Source organism: Rana temporaria, chromosome 7 (assembly GCF_905171775.1).
Source record: "Rana temporaria chromosome 7, aRanTem1.1, whole genome shotgun sequence".
NCBI classification, from domain to species: domain Eukaryota; kingdom Metazoa; phylum Chordata; class Amphibia; order Anura; family Ranidae; genus Rana; species Rana temporaria.
The window spans coordinates 139,949,869-139,968,124 of NC_053495.1; the positions used below are offsets into that span (position 1 = coordinate 139,949,869).

At 43.9% G+C, this 18,256-nt stretch overlaps 1 protein-coding gene across 7 annotated transcripts in view; it reads left to right on the plus strand.

Moving 5' to 3' along the window:
* The window catches only part of TGFBR3 (transforming growth factor beta receptor 3), a 301,195-nt gene that overhangs the window by 259,005 nt on the left and 23,934 nt on the right, over window positions 1-18,256 (plus strand). The window lies entirely within an intron of this gene.

The window sequence follows — 18,256 nt, forward strand, 5'->3', positions numbered from 1 at the left end:
AATTGCATATCCCTGATGTAATTGTTCACTGTGAACCTAAACAAAAAGACTTGGATTGCTGCTCAGGTTCCTGTATCCAAATCCTGTAGACTCACACTATGGGTGGCAGCATGTGTTCAAACTGAAAGAAAAATATCCTTATTACCGCCCTCCAAACAAACCTGATAATCATGCCAGTAAAACCAGCCTCAGTCTAGATCCTTTGACCATGCCACAGATATGTTTTGCCCCTCAGTCACAACAAACAAGTCCCTTCCCTATGTTTTAATTGTGGTTATCCTGCTGGTGAGTGTGTAGCCTGAGCCTGGCCATCATGGATTTTGTTTGTTCAGAAACTTGCCTTCCACTGCTTCCCAAGAAGTAAATTAGAAGGTCCCATGTTGTGTTTCCAAGACTGCAGATAACAAAACATTTGGGTCCCTGGTGTGTAATTCATTTTATATTCCAGTTTCAATGTAACTTGTATACACAATGTGGTAATTCTGAAGGTGTTATACTGTTTGAAAATGTGTGTAGTTCATTTGGTAGTATAGTTGTCACAAGCTTTAAAACTTAAAGTAGAACTATAGGCATAACTTTGATTTTCATTTTAGCGCAAGGGAGAGTTATAACCCCTGTCATATTTTTTTTTTGTTCACCATCTGTGTCCCATTGCGGAGATTTACCTTCAATTCCTTTCCCATAGCCAAACAGCAAGTAAGAGGAAATCGAGTTAGGGGAATTCCTTGGGGACCCCCAGGTCACCAGAACTACAGGTCATACTCAATAAATTTGAATATTGTGCAAAAGTTCATTTATTTCACTAATGCAACTTAAAAGGTGAAACTATATATGAGATAGACTCATTACATGCAAAGCAAGACAGTTCAAGCCGTGATTTGTCATAATTGTGATGATTATGGCTTACAGCTCATGAAAACCCCAAATCCACAATCTCAGAAAATTTGAATATTACATGCAATCAGTAAAACAAGGATTGTACATAGAACAATATCAGACCTCTGAAAAGTATAAGCATGCTTAGGTACTCAGTACTTGGTTTTGGCTCCTTTTGCAGCAATTACTGCCTCAATGCAGCGTGGCATGGAAGCTATCAGCCTGTGGCACTGTTGAGGTGTTATGGGAGACCAGGATGCTTCAATAGTGGCCTTCAGCTCTTCTGCATTGTTCATCTTTCTCTTGGCAATGCCACATGGATTCTCTATGGGGTTCAGGTCAGGTGAGTTTGCTGGCCAATCAAGCACAGTAATCCCACAGTCATTGAACCAGGTTTTGGTGCTTTTGGCAGTGTGGGCAGGTGCCAAGTCCTGCTGGAAAATGAAGTCAGCATCCCCAAAGAGCTAGTCTGCAGAAGGAAGCATGAAATGCTCCAAAATCTCCTGGTAGACGGCTGCAATTACCCCAGACTTAATGAAGCACAGTGGACCAACACCAGCAGATGACATGGCTCCCCAAATAAACACAGACTGTGGAAACTTTATACTGGACTTCAAGCATCTTGCAGTGTGTGCCTCTCCATTCTTCCTCCATACTCTGGGTCCTTGGTTTCCAAATGAGATGCACAATTTGTTCTCATCAGAAAAGAGGACTTTGGACCACTGAGCAACAGACCAGGTCTGTTTTTCTTTAGCCCAGGTAAGACGCTTCTGACGTTGTTTGTTGTTCAGGAGTTGCTTGACAAGAGGAATACGACATTTGAAGCTCATGTCCAGGATCCGTCTGTGTGGTGGCTCTTGATGCACTTTTGAATGGCCTTTTCCTGACAATCCTCTCCAGGCTGTGGTCATCCCTGCTGCTTGTGCACCTTTTTCTTCCACACTTTCCCCTTCCACATAACTTTCTATTAATGTGCTTTGATATAGCACTTTGGGAACATCCAACTTATTTTGCAATTACCTTTGGAGGCTTTCCCTCCTTATGGAGGGTGTTAATGATGGTTTTCTGCACAACTGTCAGGTCATCAGTCTTTCCCATGATTGTGATTCCTTCTGAACCAGACTGAGAGACCATTTAAAGGCTCATGGACACTTTGCAGGTGTTATGGCTTAATTAGCTGATTAGAGTGGGACACTTTGAGCCTAGAATATTGCGCCTTTTCACAATATTCAAATTTTATGAGATTGTTGATTTGGGGTTTTCATGAGCTAATTTCACAATTATGACAAATAACGGCTTGAACTATCTTGCTTTGCATATAATGAGTCTATTTCATATATTATTTAACCTTTTAAGTTGCATTAGTAAAATAAATTAACTTTTGCACGATATTCTAATTTTTCGAGTATCACCTGTAGTGTCACCATTTTGAAGAAAATCTGGGATTTTATTTTACGTTCACTTTTAATGATAATGGTAAACAGGGCAAATAGAGAGGTTGAATCTCGTGGGGGCACATACAGCGATAAATACTGACAAGCGTTCTAATCCCTCTCCCCTCTTTCCAAAACAAAAAATAAAAAGTTTTGCCTTTAGTTATACTTTAAACAAACATCTCCTGTCTGGCAGGGGCAGATCCAGAGTCTAGTCTCAGGAAGGGCACTACCAGAAAATATTTTTTTGGGGGGGAAATTCATCAGGGAAATCACTGGTGTTAGCGCTTCAATGATCACGGCACCATAGTTGTTATGGTGTCAGGATGATTGAAGCACATTATTTCTATCATTACATTGTAAAATAAAATGAAATGGTTCAACTCACCATAATGCAGAATCAGTGGGAGCCCTGTGTGTTACTTGCCACGTCGCCTGCCACCAGATGCAGCTTGTCACTTACCACGTCACCTGCCACATGTTGCGGATTTTCACTTGCCACCTCGCCTGCCACACGTTGCGGATTGTCACTTTTCACACCTTGCTGATTGTCACCTGCCACACGTTGCAGATTGTCACATCACCTGCCACAAGTTGCGGAATGTCACTTGCCTGCCACCAGATGCAGATTGTCACTTGCCACAAGTTGCGGATTGTCACTTGCCATGTCACCTGCCACATGTTGCAGATTGTCACTTGCCCCGCAACCTGCCACAAGTTGCGGATTGTCAGTTGCCACGTCACCTGCCACAAGTTCCGGAATGTCACTTGCCTGCCACCAGATTCAGATTGTCACTTGCCACCTCACCTGCCACCTCACCTGCCACACTTTGTGGATTGTCACTTGCTAAGGTGGTGTTTTGCTTGTCAGAGTCAGGCAGCAGAGAGATGATGTAATCTCTCTGCTGCCTGCACAGTGAGGGCGGAAGTTACTGCAGGGATGCAAGGCGAGCGCGGGGCGGTGAGAGATGATGTCATCTCTCTGCTGCCACGGCTTGTTGATTGGCCAGCCGCCCTCACACCCACAGAGCCAATCAGCTCACTCTCTGACTCTCACTCGCCGCGGCGCCACCCGGTCAGACTCCCCGGTGCACGTGAATTCCGCAACTACCGCCCGCTCAGACTCTCCGGCGGCAGGGAATTCCGCAACTAAAACAAATTTCTCGGGAGTGGCAATTTCCCTGTTGCCCCCCCCCCTCCCTGGATCCGCCCCCTGGCTGTCTGAAAGGACAACAGTTGAAAATACCTGAAAACCATCTAGATCTAAAAATTAGTTAGTATGCCATATTACACAGGAAAGATGAGCATGTTTGTAATATACCAAGATATTACTTAAAAACTGGCCAGGCTGATTATAAATTGGTCTCAACTGCTGTTTGCACTGCTCTGTTGCACATAGATTTTATTTTGAGCTGAACTTTTCCAAATGTGCCAACATTCATTCCAAATGTACATAGTCTTGATGGCCTGCCACAATGATTAGGCAAGGATGGGGCTGTTTAGGGCTTCTGTACGGTGTGATGATTGTTTACAACCATCAAGTGCTAAACATACATGTAAAGTCTCTTCTATCTAGACTTTCCCTTGACCTTTTTTTTTTCTTTTGCTGCTCATTGCTCATTGCTTTTGAGAGTTCTCCCCATCTATAACCATCTCAACTTTGGTTTTTGTGTTTTATATATAATGGCCCAGATTCACGTAGGGCGGCGTAACTATGTGCGGGTGTAGCGTATCTTATTTACGCTACGCCGCCGCAACTTAGAGAGGCAAGTGCTGTATTCACAAAGCACTTGCGTCCTAAGTTACGGAGGCGTAGCGTAAATGGGCCGGCATAAGCGCGCGTATTTCAAAGTAGGCAGGTCGTGGGCGGGTTGTATTTAAATTAAGCTTGACCCCATGCAGATGCATGGCCGAACGAACGGCGCATGCGCGCGCATGCTCAGTATCACCTCGAATTTTCAAAGTAAATTACGCCCGCTCAATGCTTAGTCGACGTGAACGTAACCTACGCCCAGCCCCATTCACGGACGACTTACGCAAACGATGTAAAATACGACGCTGTTCGTACGTTTCCGACGTCCATGCCTAACATGACTTACCCCTGCTTTATGAGGGGTAACTTTATGCCTGTCCGACACCTTACGTAAACGATGTATCTTGATGCGCCGGGCGCACGTACGTTTGTGAATCTGCGTATCTAGCTCATTTGCATATTCGATGCGGAAATATACGGAAGCGCCCCTAGCGGCCAGCGTAAATATGCACCCCAAGATACGACGGCGTAAGAGACTTACGCCGCTCGTATCTAGGCAACAGTGAGGCGTATCTGATTCTATGAATCAGGCGCAGAGATGCGACGCCTCACATTCAGAGTTACGACGGCGTATCTGGAGATACGCCGTCGTAACTCCTTTGTGATTCCGGGCCAAAGTGCGCAAGCACAATCCAGTAATTCTATGGGCGAGAAAAATCGGGCAAAGTGCCAATAGGAACACACAAATTAATATAAAACACATCCCCTGTACATTCCATATTTCTACATATAAAGCTTCCTCCACCCTTGTGGTTTTGGGAATTGATCCCTCAGAACACAGCTGAGCTATTCTATGCCACAAATTGTTTGTCTCTGCAAAACTGAAACCTTTCAGTCTAAAGTTACAGCAAAAGAGTAACTCACTGCTATATATACAGTGATTGACTATGGCATTGCAGAAGCAATTGACTGTAATAAGAAATCAGTACTGTTTTCCAAATTAAATGAGGCTTCTGTGATCTGAAAATAGAGCATATTCTTAGCGATTCTGTTACTGGTAATTTACCTTTAGCGACAAAATCACTAGTATGGCATGGCCATTAGGGCTTTGGGATCTGTATGTAATTTACTTTTATTCCTGAATAGGAATGAGCTGAATGCACTTGAGTTCAGCTCAAGGCAGGTTTGGTGGTCATTACTAAAGATCACGCGCCCAATCCAAACCTCGCTGAATGGTTACAAAAACAGTAATGACCATTTTCTAGGCTAATAGGCAAGGAATTTGCAAACAAATAGCATGGGGGGGGGGGGGGTTGAACACTGGGGAATATGTACCAAAGCAAAAAAAACTTAGTTTGGCGGGGAGCAGAGATTTAAAAAATGCTTAAAGGGCAACATTAAATATCATGTCTGGGGATGCGCTTAACCTGCCTATGACGTGGTGCATCTCTCATTAAACTGGCATGGATTTTAAGGGTGATACCCCATGCAAAAAAAAAAAAAAAAAAGTGTCCTGACCCGAAAAGGGGGAGGGGCGTATGCCCACCCCTACCCCGAATCATACCAGGCCACATGCCTTCAAAATGGGGGGACCTGATGAATATGGGAGTCTGCAGATACCATCCCTTCCCTCTATGACAGGGATCCTCAAACGACGGCCCTCCAGCTGTTGTAGGACTACACATCCCATGAGGCATTGTAACACACTGACATTCACAGACATGACAAGGCATGATGGGAATTGTAGTTCCTGAACAACTGGAGGGCCATAGTTTGAAGACCCATGCTCTGTGTGAATGAGCAAGAGGTAGATAAAGACAGACACATTTTTACAAGTCCTTAATAAAAGAAAAGTCCCACAATATACCGTAAATCTATCGTCATTCACATTATCCAACATGCACTCACAATGAACGACGCCCCCTAAACCGCTGAAAAATAATTCCTTTGGCTGCAGACACAATCTGCTCCCATTGCTCGATCACAACTGACTGACATCTTTCAATCCCCATCTCTAAATATGCACAAAATGATTGGGGTCTTCTGGGTGATATCTTTAATCAAATGTGGTCATGTGGCCATATCTGGTCAGAGACATCAGCACTATTTCTGCCCCCTTGTCTACATGGCCTCCCAGAAAATTAATGGGGTCAGGTGAAGTCACTCATTAATGATAAGGCAGGTACCCACACCTTTGGCTTCCTTAACAGCCATTGACAGAGGGTGCCATCAATAGTTGCTATAAATGCTGTTAGATCCAGCACCTGCTGATTGCTTAACAACCATTGACAAGAAGCTGTCATATTAAGTAGGTGATTAAAAAAATCCTTTGGCCGCAGACACAATCTGCTCCCATTGCTCTTTCATTACTGACTGACATCTTCCAATCACCATCTCTAAATCTACACAAAGGGATGGTGTTTCCTAAGGTAATATCTTTAATCAAATGTGGTCATGTAGCCAAATCTGGTCAGAGACATCAGCACTACCTCTGCCTCTTTGTCTACATGGCCATCCAGCAAATGAATGGGGCCGGGTGAAGTCACTCGTCATTAATGACGAGGCAGGTACCTACACCTTCTGCTTCCTTAACAGCCATTGATAGAAGGTGCCATCAATAGTTGCTATGAATGCTGTTGTGCCAGCACCTTCTGATTCCTTAACCACTTCGGCACTGCGTCGCTTTAACTGACAATTGCGCGGTCGTGCGACGTGGCTCCCAAACAAAATTGGCGTCCTTTTTTTTCCCACAAATTGAGCTTTCCTTTGGTGGTATTTGATCACCTCTGCTGGTTTTATTTTTTGTGTTATAAACAAAAATAGAGCGACAATTTTGAAAAAAAAATGATATTTTAATAACTTGCGAATTTGAACGATTGCAACGGCTCAAATTCGCAAAAGAATTCGCAGCAGTGTGAACCCAGCCTTAAACTGTTAAAACCGTTAAGTTGGTCTTTTGTTATGACTATTAAAAGCATCAGTATGTGCTAAGTTCTGGTCAGTAAGGTATTGTGGTTTATGACGTTAGTTTCATCTAAAGCTATTTTGGAAAATTACTTTCAAAGTTATTACTTATTAAACTTTTTGTTAATAATCATAGAAAACCAGAAATAGTTCAATGGTGCACGAGTAAACACAATCAGGTTTAATGGTCTATTGTTTACATGTTAATACTTGTCTTTATTTAATTATTGATTGATTACTGAAATGTGAACATGCACGGTTTAGTAATTGATGTTATATTTGTTTGTAGTAGATAAGCAGTGGTGATGTCAAGCCAGAAACTTGTATGTCTCAATGGAGCCCCCTAGCTATTGGCTAGTGTAGAGCAATCCTTATATACTCAGCAGTTCTTTCACATTTTATATTCATGCAGCAAACATCTGGAAAGCACATATTTGAAATGTTATGGATTGAATGACCAACTAACTTTGTCAGTGAAAGTAACACATGCCCTGACATCGGTCAGTGGGAGTAAAAATGCCCCTTTATTGGTGGTCATTGGAAATAATAAATTCCCCGGTGTCAGTGGAAGTAATAAATGCCCTGGCGCCAGTGTAAATAATAAATGCCCCAACTTCATCGAATGTTAAAAAAAAATCTGACATCAATGGGAGTAATAAATGCCCATGCTTCATTAGAATTAAAAAGTGTGCCTTTTTTGGTGGTAATTGGAAATAAAAGTTCTGGCTCTCTGGCAGCAGTCAGGAGACGTAAAAAATGTCCCTGCATCAGTAGTCAGTGGGAGGAATGATTCCCCATGATTGGTGTCAGTGGGATTGCAAAAGGCATCCACCCCAGCATTGGTGACCTGCTGTCACTCTGCAGTGATTGATTTACCACCAATGAATGTTTGGTGAAAGTAAAATTCACCGCTTTAAAAGTATTAAAACAAACCCTTACCCTGTTCCTTTTAAAATGAAACCTTAAACCTTAAAGTGTTACTAAACCCAGAAATATGAAAATAGTTCATCTGCTGCCCCTCCCCCACAGCTAATAAATCTTCTTTTTACATTAAAATATTGCCACTATATAACTTTTTGGATGATCTCCATACCACGGTTACATTATCAACTGCACAGTTTCCCCAGTGGTGAAAGTTCAGGTAGGAGGAGATTTCCACTTCAGCCTGTATACACGCTCACATGTGTGATGTCAATATCATGTGACCTGGCTAGCTCTAATCAACAAGTAAATGTTCTCTCCAGCTTAAGGCCAGGTTCACACCTATGCGAATTGAGTGCGGTTTAAACCGCATCTAATTCGCAGGACATTTCAAAATACATTGTTTTCAATGAGGCTGGTTCACATATGTGCGATGCATCCGCACTGCGTATTGCCTCCAAACCGCATGCGGTTTTTATGTCTTGCGGTGCGGCTCAGGTGCGAATTCAGTCCCATTATCTTCTATGGGTACGCATCTAATTCGCACATGTGTTCAGTTCTCTGCAGGAATTTCTCTCATTCAGCTCAATACAATTCTCCCCCACTCTCCTCTCACCCGGAACTTCTCCCAGGTCTCCAAATTCGCACCTGATCTGCAGCTAAACCGCAGTTGATCTGCAGAACACCCTCTAGAGAAATTTGCAACGACAACGCAGCTCAAAAAAGCAACGCACTAGTGTGATTCCGGCCTCAAAGACACAACTGAGCACATGCAGGTTGGCTACTCTGCCTGTGTTTGCTGGCCTTCCCCAGATAGACCATACAGGAGAGGAGGATCTGTGCATACAGGATAAAACAGCCTTTTTACACAATTCAGAGGATTAACCCCTTGAGTTCCACAGTGAGTATAACAAGCATGCTGTTCTGCATATACAGACAGATTGTGGGTTTAGCAACACTTTAATTTTTTTTTTTAAATCAGCACAAGGGACGTTATCTACATTTAATATGAAGTGTCCCTTGTGCTGCTGTCAATTTTCATAGTGAAAATCTGTAGTTTTCCACCCCCTCCCTTACCCCACAGTGTTATTTTTCTGATGCTTCAAGTGGTTAATACCAGTGCTGGATCTGTGACAGGCATTAAGCAAAAGTGCACAACTATGACCTTTCATTCATGTGCCAATCCTCCATTCATAGAGCACTTTTCAATTATGGAAGCTTTAGTACAGCATCTATTAATGGAGGAGGGAACGGAAAGGGTGGGAATAGTCGGCACTCTTCATTGTTGCCTATCACAGGTCCAGCTTTGGTTTTAACCCCTGCAGCACCAGAAGATTACCACTGTAGTATATGAGAGGGAGACAGAGAACTTTAGATTTCCACTTTGACAGCAGCAAAAGGCACACTTCACATACAATTTGGGTAATGTCCCTTGTGCTAATTAAAAGTAACTACCTTACCATTGAGTTTTATCCTGAGGCCTCACTCTATTCCTGCTACAAAATGTACCCCCGCTACAATGTTGGCTTTCTTCTTAAAGCGGATGTGCCATGGGAAAAAAATATTAAAAGCCAGCAGCTACAAATACTGCAGCTGCTGACTTTTAATATTAGGACACTTACCTGTCCTGGAGTCCAGCGCCGATCGCAGCAGAGGACGAGCGATCGCTCGTCTCTCTGCTGCTCTCCACGCTGAGGGAACCAGGAAGTGAAGCGCTGCTGCTTCACTGCCCGGTTCCCTACGGCGCATGCGCGAGTCGCGCCGCGCCCGCCGATTGGCTCCCGCTGTGTGCTGGGAGCCGAGTGTTCCCAGCACACAACGGGGGGGGGGGGGTGACGGGATGTGACGGAATGCCCGTCTTTTGCCCGTGAATGCCGGGCCGGAAGTGGGTGCAAATACCTGTCTTTAGACAGGTATCTGCACCCCCTCCCCCCTGAAAGGTGTCAAATGTGACACCGGAGGGGGGGAGGGTTCCGATCAGCGGGACTCCACTTTAGGGTGGAGAACCGCTTTAACATTAAATTAACCCAAAACCAATACTAATCTTTTTGGCTTTGAAGTAGTTTGAAAGAGTTGATAATCTGCAAACAATTTATTAAATTGTCTGGAACATAATATTAGTAATATAATTTATATTTTTATACAATTTTATATTTAAAATTTCTTTTATCTAACTTATACTAAGGGGTCTATTCAATGCTGTATCCTGGCCTAGGCCAACAAGGCCCAGGCCTAGGTCAGCACTTTGTATGGGGGCAGCAAGGAAAGAGTCCCCGCCGGCTTGTGCTACACTATTAGTGTAACACAAGCTGCTTCTAATTTTGACTGTCCTATTATCCTGGACTACAAACCTTCCTCACTGTGCTATATGTTTTCTGCCTCACCATTGGTTGGCATGGTTATATCTTCTAACACACGACCGGTTTCCTCGGCAGAATCCATCAAGAAACTTGGTGGGAGAGCTTTTTTGCAGAGGAAACCGGTCGTGTGTACATTTTTCATCGAGGAAACTGTCGAGGAACTTGACGAGCAAAAAAGAGATCAAGTTCTCTTTTTCCTCGACGGGAGTCTGAATTTGGTCGTCGTGTTCCTCGTCGGGCTGGTTTTCGATGAGAAACTTGAGCGTGTGTATGCTAAGAAACCCGAGCTTGCTCAGAATAAAGTATGAGACGGGAGTAAAAGTAGCGTTTGTAATGGAGATAACACATTTTTCTAGCTGTAACAGACTGAAAAGTGCAAATCGTCTCTTAACAAACATTTACTTAACACGCAAACACATGAGATTAGCAAAACCAGCCCCAAGAGTTTAACCAGTGGAATGAAACTTCCCCTGCCGTTGTATGTGTTGTATGTCACCGCGTTTGAGAACGAGATTTTGTCTTGACAGTGTGTATGCAAAGCAAGCTTGTTGAGTTCCTCGACAAGCCTAACAAGGAACTCGATGAGGAAAACCATGTGTTTCGCCCGACGAGTTCCTCGGTCGTGTGTACGAGGCCTTAGTCCTCTCCATAAAATTATTAGCAAATTGTGCTTAAAGTAGAACTATAGGCAACACTTTTTTTTTCAGTTTGGATAGAGTAAGGGTGGGTTATAGCCCCTGTCAGTGTATTTGTTTACCATCCCTGTCCCATTGCATAGATTTCCCTTCACTTCCTGCCCCATAGCCAAACAGGAAGTGAGAGGAAATCTTTGCAAATTAGGGGAATACAATCCCCCCCCCCCCAGGCCCTAAGAACTAGTGTCCCCACTCAAAAATTTCAGGGCGGGTCTTAAACAGAAATGTGGTTTTCACCAAACATTCTCTGGTAGAGAATCAATCACTGTTTGCTAAATGCCAGATTCACTGCTTTTTAATATGACCCTGTGAGGTTGATTTACTAAAACCGGAAAGTGAAAAATCTGGTGTCGCTGTACATTGTAGCTAATCAGCTTCTAACTTCAGCTTGTTTAACTACTTGCCGACCTGCCGCCGTCATTCTACGGCGGCAGGTTGGCTCTCCTGCGCGAGAGCCCGTCATACTACGTGGGCTCTCTCGCAGGCCACTAGGGGCGCGCTCGCCCCCGACTTCCGTACACGTGCCTGGCAGGCGCGATCGCCGCCGGGCACATGCGATCGCTCGTTACAGAGCGGGGACCGGGAGCTGTGTGTGAAAAACACACAGCTCCCGGTCCTGTCAGGGGGGGAAATGCTGATCCTCTGTTCATACAATGTATGAACATAGGATCAGTGTTTCCCCTAGTGAGGCCACCCCCCCACAGTAAGAACACACCCAGGGAACATACTTAACCCCTTCCCCGCCCCCTAGTGTTAACCCCTTCACTGCCAGTGGCATTTTTATAGTAATCCAATGCATTTTTATAGCACTGATCGCTATAAAAATGCCAATGGTCCCAAAAATGTGTCAAAAGTGTCCGAAGTGTCCGCCATAATGTCGCCATACCGAAAAAAATCGCTGATCACCGCCATTACTAGTAAAAAAAAATATATTAATAAAAATGCCATAAAAATACCCCCTATTTTGTAAACGCTATAACTTTTGCGCAAACCAATCAATAAACGCTTATTGCGTTTTTTTTTTACGAAAAATATGTCGAAGAATACGACCTAAACTGAGGAAAAACTTTTTTTATATATTTTTGGGGGATATTTATTACAGCAAAAAGTAAAAAAATATTCATTTTTTTCAAAATTGTCGCTCTATTTCTGTTTATAGCGCAAAAACAAAACCGCAGATGTGATCAAATACCACAAAAAGAAAGCTCTATTTGTGGGGAAAAAAGGATGCCAATTTTGTTTGGGAGCCACGTCGCACGACCGCGCAATTGTCAGTTAAAGCGATGCAGTGCCGAATCGCAAAAAGTACTCTGGTCTTTGACCAGCAATATGGTCCGGGGGTTAAGTGGTTAAAGAGGAACTGTCTGTTTACATCATTTGTAATAAAACATCTTTTCCATTCTGAAGCTTCCCTCAAACCACTTTGCATATTATTTTATATATACTGTGATTCTGTACTTGTCAAATATGCTGCAGAAATCTCCCTCCACTGAGTCTGGCGGCAACCATTTTAACTGTGGGCAGCTGAAGCTGAAGCTGCTGCCTGTTAATTTCCTGGATTTACACAGACACGCACACCTCCAGCTCTGCAGCTCTCATTGGTCATCTTATGACTCATCCCCCCTCACTTCCTTGCAAACTTTCACGAGAGTGAGAGAGAGAGCTGTGCATAATGCCATAAGCCTAGGCTTTTTACCAGACAAGAAACAGGAAGTGGGTTGCATAAGGTTACTGGCAGAAAAAAATGTTTTGTTACCCCAGTGATCATTACAGTATCACCATGAGAACCCAGATAACAGTAAAAACATGGCAAATGATTTAACCTTTCTGCAGTTCCTTCAGAAAAAAAAAAGCTTAGCTGTATTCGGGGCTCCAAGTTTTTTGCCTGTGTCATAGATTGTTTCACAAGTTGGCATGTTATAAGGAATCAAATCTCAGGTAATTGCTAATATTGTTTCCCTATAGCCCCTCTAAGACCCACAGAAACCACAACAGCTAAGGCAGCACATTTGTGGTTTGTGAAGTCAATGGAATCTGCAAGGTGGAAATTCTAGACGCTAAAACTGCATTTGTACAAATTCTTTAGGAAACAAGAACTTGGAAGCCAAGATGAAATGATGTAACTTTTATTTTGGGTCTTAGGGAGTTGGTAACACTGCCAGCTTTTTGATGGCAGTTTTACACATTCTGTACTATAGGAAATGACCTGCTCACGGTGGGTACCTAGCAGGTTTTCTGACCGCTTAGGTTTTTTTTTGTGTAATGTATAATGTGGTGTAATTTAAATATGAATTTCAGACAAATAAACAAGACAGAAATGAATGCAGCTCTGAACTGAGGAAGGGAGAAGCAGTACAAGAAGCTGATAAGATGGGCTGTACTGCAAAAACCATGTTAATAGCAAGAGAGAGCAAGGGGGTGAAGAAATGAACTTATTGGCCAGCCACAGGCTGGGGGGGGGACACAATCTGTAAGTGTTACTAAACTGCAGTGGAGAAAAGAACAGGTTTTCTATGACAAACAGGGCTATGCTGTGAGGTAGAGCAGTGTAAATCTCAGAACTGGATGGACAGAGATACAAATCCTTTTGCAAGTAAACAAGATTCCTTTTATATATTTCATATTTGTATTTATTAGTTTGCATGGAGTTAAAGCCCTGTACACAAGGGCCAGAATCTCGTCAGGAAAAAACCCTTGTTTTTCCTGACGAGATTCTTGGCAAGAATCTCTTGACGCCCGAGTGTACAGACACTCTTTTCAAAAGAACCGCGGTGAGAACGGCGAGCGGAGGAGTCGCCTGGGCGGAAGGAGAAAGTGGGACAGGAAGTCCCACTCCTACCGAACCCCCCCCCCCAAAAAAAAAAATTACATGTCAAATGTGGCATGTAAAGGGGGTGAGAGTGCTTAAAGTGTAAGTTCCACTTTTGGGTGAAACTCTGCTTAAGAGCAATTGTATCAATGCATTTTGAAGAGCAGTTATATATTTATTGAATTTGTTCACTGGATATAGGTTATTTTTCGTTTCCAATAGTTTTTTATTAAATTTTTTTTTCAAGACAAAAAAAAAAGAGAGAAAAAAAAAAAAATAGGGTGTACAGAAATAAAAAAGAGAGGGGGAGGGGGAGAAACAATCATAGCCTCTATTCGGAGGACTAGCATAGATACAAATGTTTGCAGGTCACAAGCAAATCATTAACTCAACTTTTAATACTCTTACTGCAATCATCTATCATGACGGATAACTTAGACCCTGCCCCGGGTCTGTCATTTGAGGCACTATCTAGACCCATGGGGTCAACAAGTAACAGTCAGTTAAAGCTGATTCAATATATTAACCATGGGAAACAGCCTTATAAATGTATAAAAAGGAGAGGGAAGAGAAGTAAGCAAGATAGAGAGGAAAAGGAGGGAAAAGAAGAAAAGAGAAGAAGAAAGGGAAAAAAAAGAAAAGGGAGGATGGTGCATCCCTACCCCGGCGGCGAGAGGGAGATATCAGAATAGTATAAACCCGTTCATTGGCACAGATCAATGTACCGTCGTGAGATAAGAGATCCAAGGTCCCACACCTTGTCAAAAACCGCTACTCTGTCGTTCAGAATGGCTTGACATCCTCTCGTTCACCATAATCCAAGACAATTTAGACTTAAGTAGACAAAATGGGACAGTGGGGGACCTCCAAGACTTCGCAATGGTTATTCTAGCTGCCACAAAGATAAAAGCTATCAGTTTTCTCAAGTGTTTTGTTGTTCCCTCCACCAGGCGTCCCAGCAGTGCATGGAGAGGCGACTTAACAAGATTCACCTGGGTTAGAGAGTAGATAAAATTATAAGTGCGTATCCAAAAACGTCTCACCCTTTGGCACGTCCACCAAATGTGGTACATAGTACCATCCGCACTGCACCCCCTGAAGCACTGCGGAGACGCCCCCGGGACAAAGCTAGCAATACGTGCAGGTACCATATACCAACGCAATAGTACTTTATAATTAGCCTCTATTATAGAGGTGTTGATATATGACTTAGAGGCTCCCTGGATCAGCTTACTCCAGTCCGCCATGTCCAGTTCCATACCAATATCCTGTTCCCACTTAGTCATATAGGCCATTTTTTGGGTACCAGAAGACAGCAGTCCATAAATCAATGATATGTGACCAGAGTGTTTGTCAAAGGTTCTGCAGAGTTGTTCCATAGCCGTAGATGTAGTAAGATCAGAAGTGCGATTTAAAGATTCCAGAAAATGCGTAATTTGAGCATATCTAAAGTATTCAGAGTTCGGAAGACCGTATTTCTCCTGCAGAACCGTTTTTGACAAAGCCCCCTTATGATCGCACAGATCTGCTATCCTCAATAAACCCTTATTGGTCCACCAGGAGAAGTCCTGGGGACGGAGACCCGGGGTGAACAGGGGATTGTGAAATAAGGGCGCCATCGGAGTGTGTGGCGACTTGAATCCGTAAGTTTTTGACAAGCGATCCCAGAGGCCCAGGGAAAACGATAACGACGGGCACATCATAGATGGTCTATCCCGTCCCCTCAGCCACATAAGGTGGCTGACCTCTCTGTCTGGGTTCAGAGAGGACTCCAACCCCATCCAGAGCGGCTTGGACCGACCAGTATGAAATCGGATCAACTGGGCCAGTTGAGCTGAATGGAAATATTTTAGAAGGTCCGGCATACCTAAACCGCCGCCCGATTTCGGAGAGTATAGTGTCTTCTTGTTCACCCTAGGCCTCTTATGGTCCCATATGTACTCGAGTAATTTAGCCTGAAACCTCTTGAGGTCCGCCCCAACTACAGCTATTGGGAGGGCCCTGAAAAGGTATAACACCTTTGGTAAAATGGTCATCTTGACCGAATACAGCCTGCCGAACCACGACGGGGGTTTGTTTGACCACCTTTGAAGGTCCTCCAGCAACTTTCGAAACAGTGGGGGGTAGTTTTTCTGATACAACGTAGTAAGGGTTGGAGTTAAGTAAATACCCAGATAAGGGAGTGCCTCTTCCTGCCAGCTAAAAGAGTAGTGTCCGCGCAAAGCACGAACTACATGGGGTTGTAAAGAAATGCCAAGAGCCTGGGATTTGGAATGATTGACCCGTAAACCTGTAAATGCCGCAAAATGTCCCAGCACCGCGTTTAGAGTAGGCAGTGAGGAGACCGGGGAGGAGAGGAGCATCAACATGTCGTCCGCGAACAGCGCACATTTATGCTCCCGCCCTCCACAACTAACCCCTAATATATCAGGATGTATTCTAATCTTGGTCGCCAAGGGCTCCAAAGCCAGGATGAACAACAAAGGAGATAGCGGGCAACCTTGTCGGGTACCCCTATTTATAGAAATATCCCGGACTTATAGCCTTGACCAGCAAGTTTGCAATAGGGGCGCTGTATATTGTTTGGAGTGTTGTCAGGAATCTTGCGCCAAACCCGTATCGTCCTAGTATAAAAAAAAGATAGTCCCAAGACAGGGAATCAAACGCTTTTTGCAGGTCTAACGAGAGCAGTAGAGCTCCCCTCCGTCCGCCGCCATCCCAACCCGAATTTATCGCGGATATGATGTCAATGATTCTCCTAGTCTGATCTGGGCCTGTCTGTGTGGTACAAACCCCACCTGGTCCGGGTGGATATATCGAGCTAGAAACGAGTTCACACGAGTGGCCAGTATTTTTGTCAGTAATTTAAGATCCACATTGATCAGTGAAATTGGGCGATAATTTGTGCAATCACTATGATCTTTATTAGGCTTAGGGATGACATGTATGACGCCCTATCTCCTGTGACGGGGAGAGGGAGCCCTTTTCGCAACCCATTGAAAAAGGCACAAAGGCGCGGTGCTAGGATTTTCAGTATATTTACGGTAATAGTGTCCAGTAAACCCATCCGGACCAGGCGATTTAGAAGGGTTCAGGGATTTAATGGCCGCCACAGTTTCCTCTATAGTAAATTCTTCCTCCATTAGATCTACATGGTCTTTGGTTAACTTGGGGATGGGTATATCTCGCAAAAATGCCTCTGCCTGATTTTGATTAAAATCACCCGAAGATTTATATAGTTTGGAGAAAAACGACGAAAACTCTTGAAGTATTTTGTGGGGGTTCTGGGTGACTTGGCCAGTCCCGAGACGTAATTTAGGGAGAGCGGGATTAACGGCCTAGGTGTTAGTTTTCTTGCAGCAATTTATTCGGTTTTGTCTCCCAAGGAGTAAAATCTATGGCGCGACCACCTTAGATATTTCTCCGCTTTCGTAGTAAGACTCAAATTCAGAGCTGTACGCGCTTCATCGATTTGAGATCTAAAATCGAGGTGTGGGTTAGATTTTTGCTCACGCAAGATGCGCCGCAACTCTTCATCCTGTTGACATATCATGCGTTCACGCTCCCTCTTAACCTTAGTGGCAAGCTGTATAAACGTGCCCCGAATCGTGGCCTTATGGGCCGCCCATAGCGTCACTGGGGAGGAGACTGAAGAGAAATTTTCTCTAAAATAGTTCTGTATCGCCCGCTCAATTTCTCCCTCAAAGATCGGATCGTTAAGCAGTGATTCGTTCATACGCCACGATGGTGGGCTTGATTTAGCCCAAAGATCAGTTAGCACTACTTGAACCGAAGAATGATCCGACCATGCTATTGGGAGTATCTTTGCAGACGAGACAAAACGAAAGCAGGGGAGAGAACGTGAACACATGGTCTATGCGTGAATATGTCCTGTGTACATAAGAGTAGTGTGTAAAGTCCCTATCAGTTGGGTGAGCATCCCTCCATACATCTATCAGGTCGTAACTATGTAGAAGACGCGCCAGTGCCCCACTCAATCTAGAGGCGTGTTTTAAAAATCCCCTTCTCAGAGCTCGATTTATCAAGAACCCGATCTAGCGACGTGTTGCTATCACCCTCCCAGGATCACATGGCCCGCCACATGGGGCATTATGGTCTCCAACATGGTGTGAAAGAAAGTTAGTGACCCGTATTAGGAGCATAGTACGACAGGAAGGTGACCTCGCTCTCGTTATTTTCCCCACCACCATGACATATCTACCCTCCTTATCTCTAAGTACAGTGGTAGGCGTGAATGGGGACCTTCTTGGCAAAACAAATAGCAACCCCACGTTTCTTATCAGGGCCATTAGACGAATACACCGTTGTGTATCTCGCATTTAAATATCTAGGGGCAGAAGTCTTTGAAAATGTGTCTCCTGTAAGAGCAAAAATATCCACCCCCATCTTGTGATATTGCTGGAAGGCCTTCGCTCTTTTAGTGG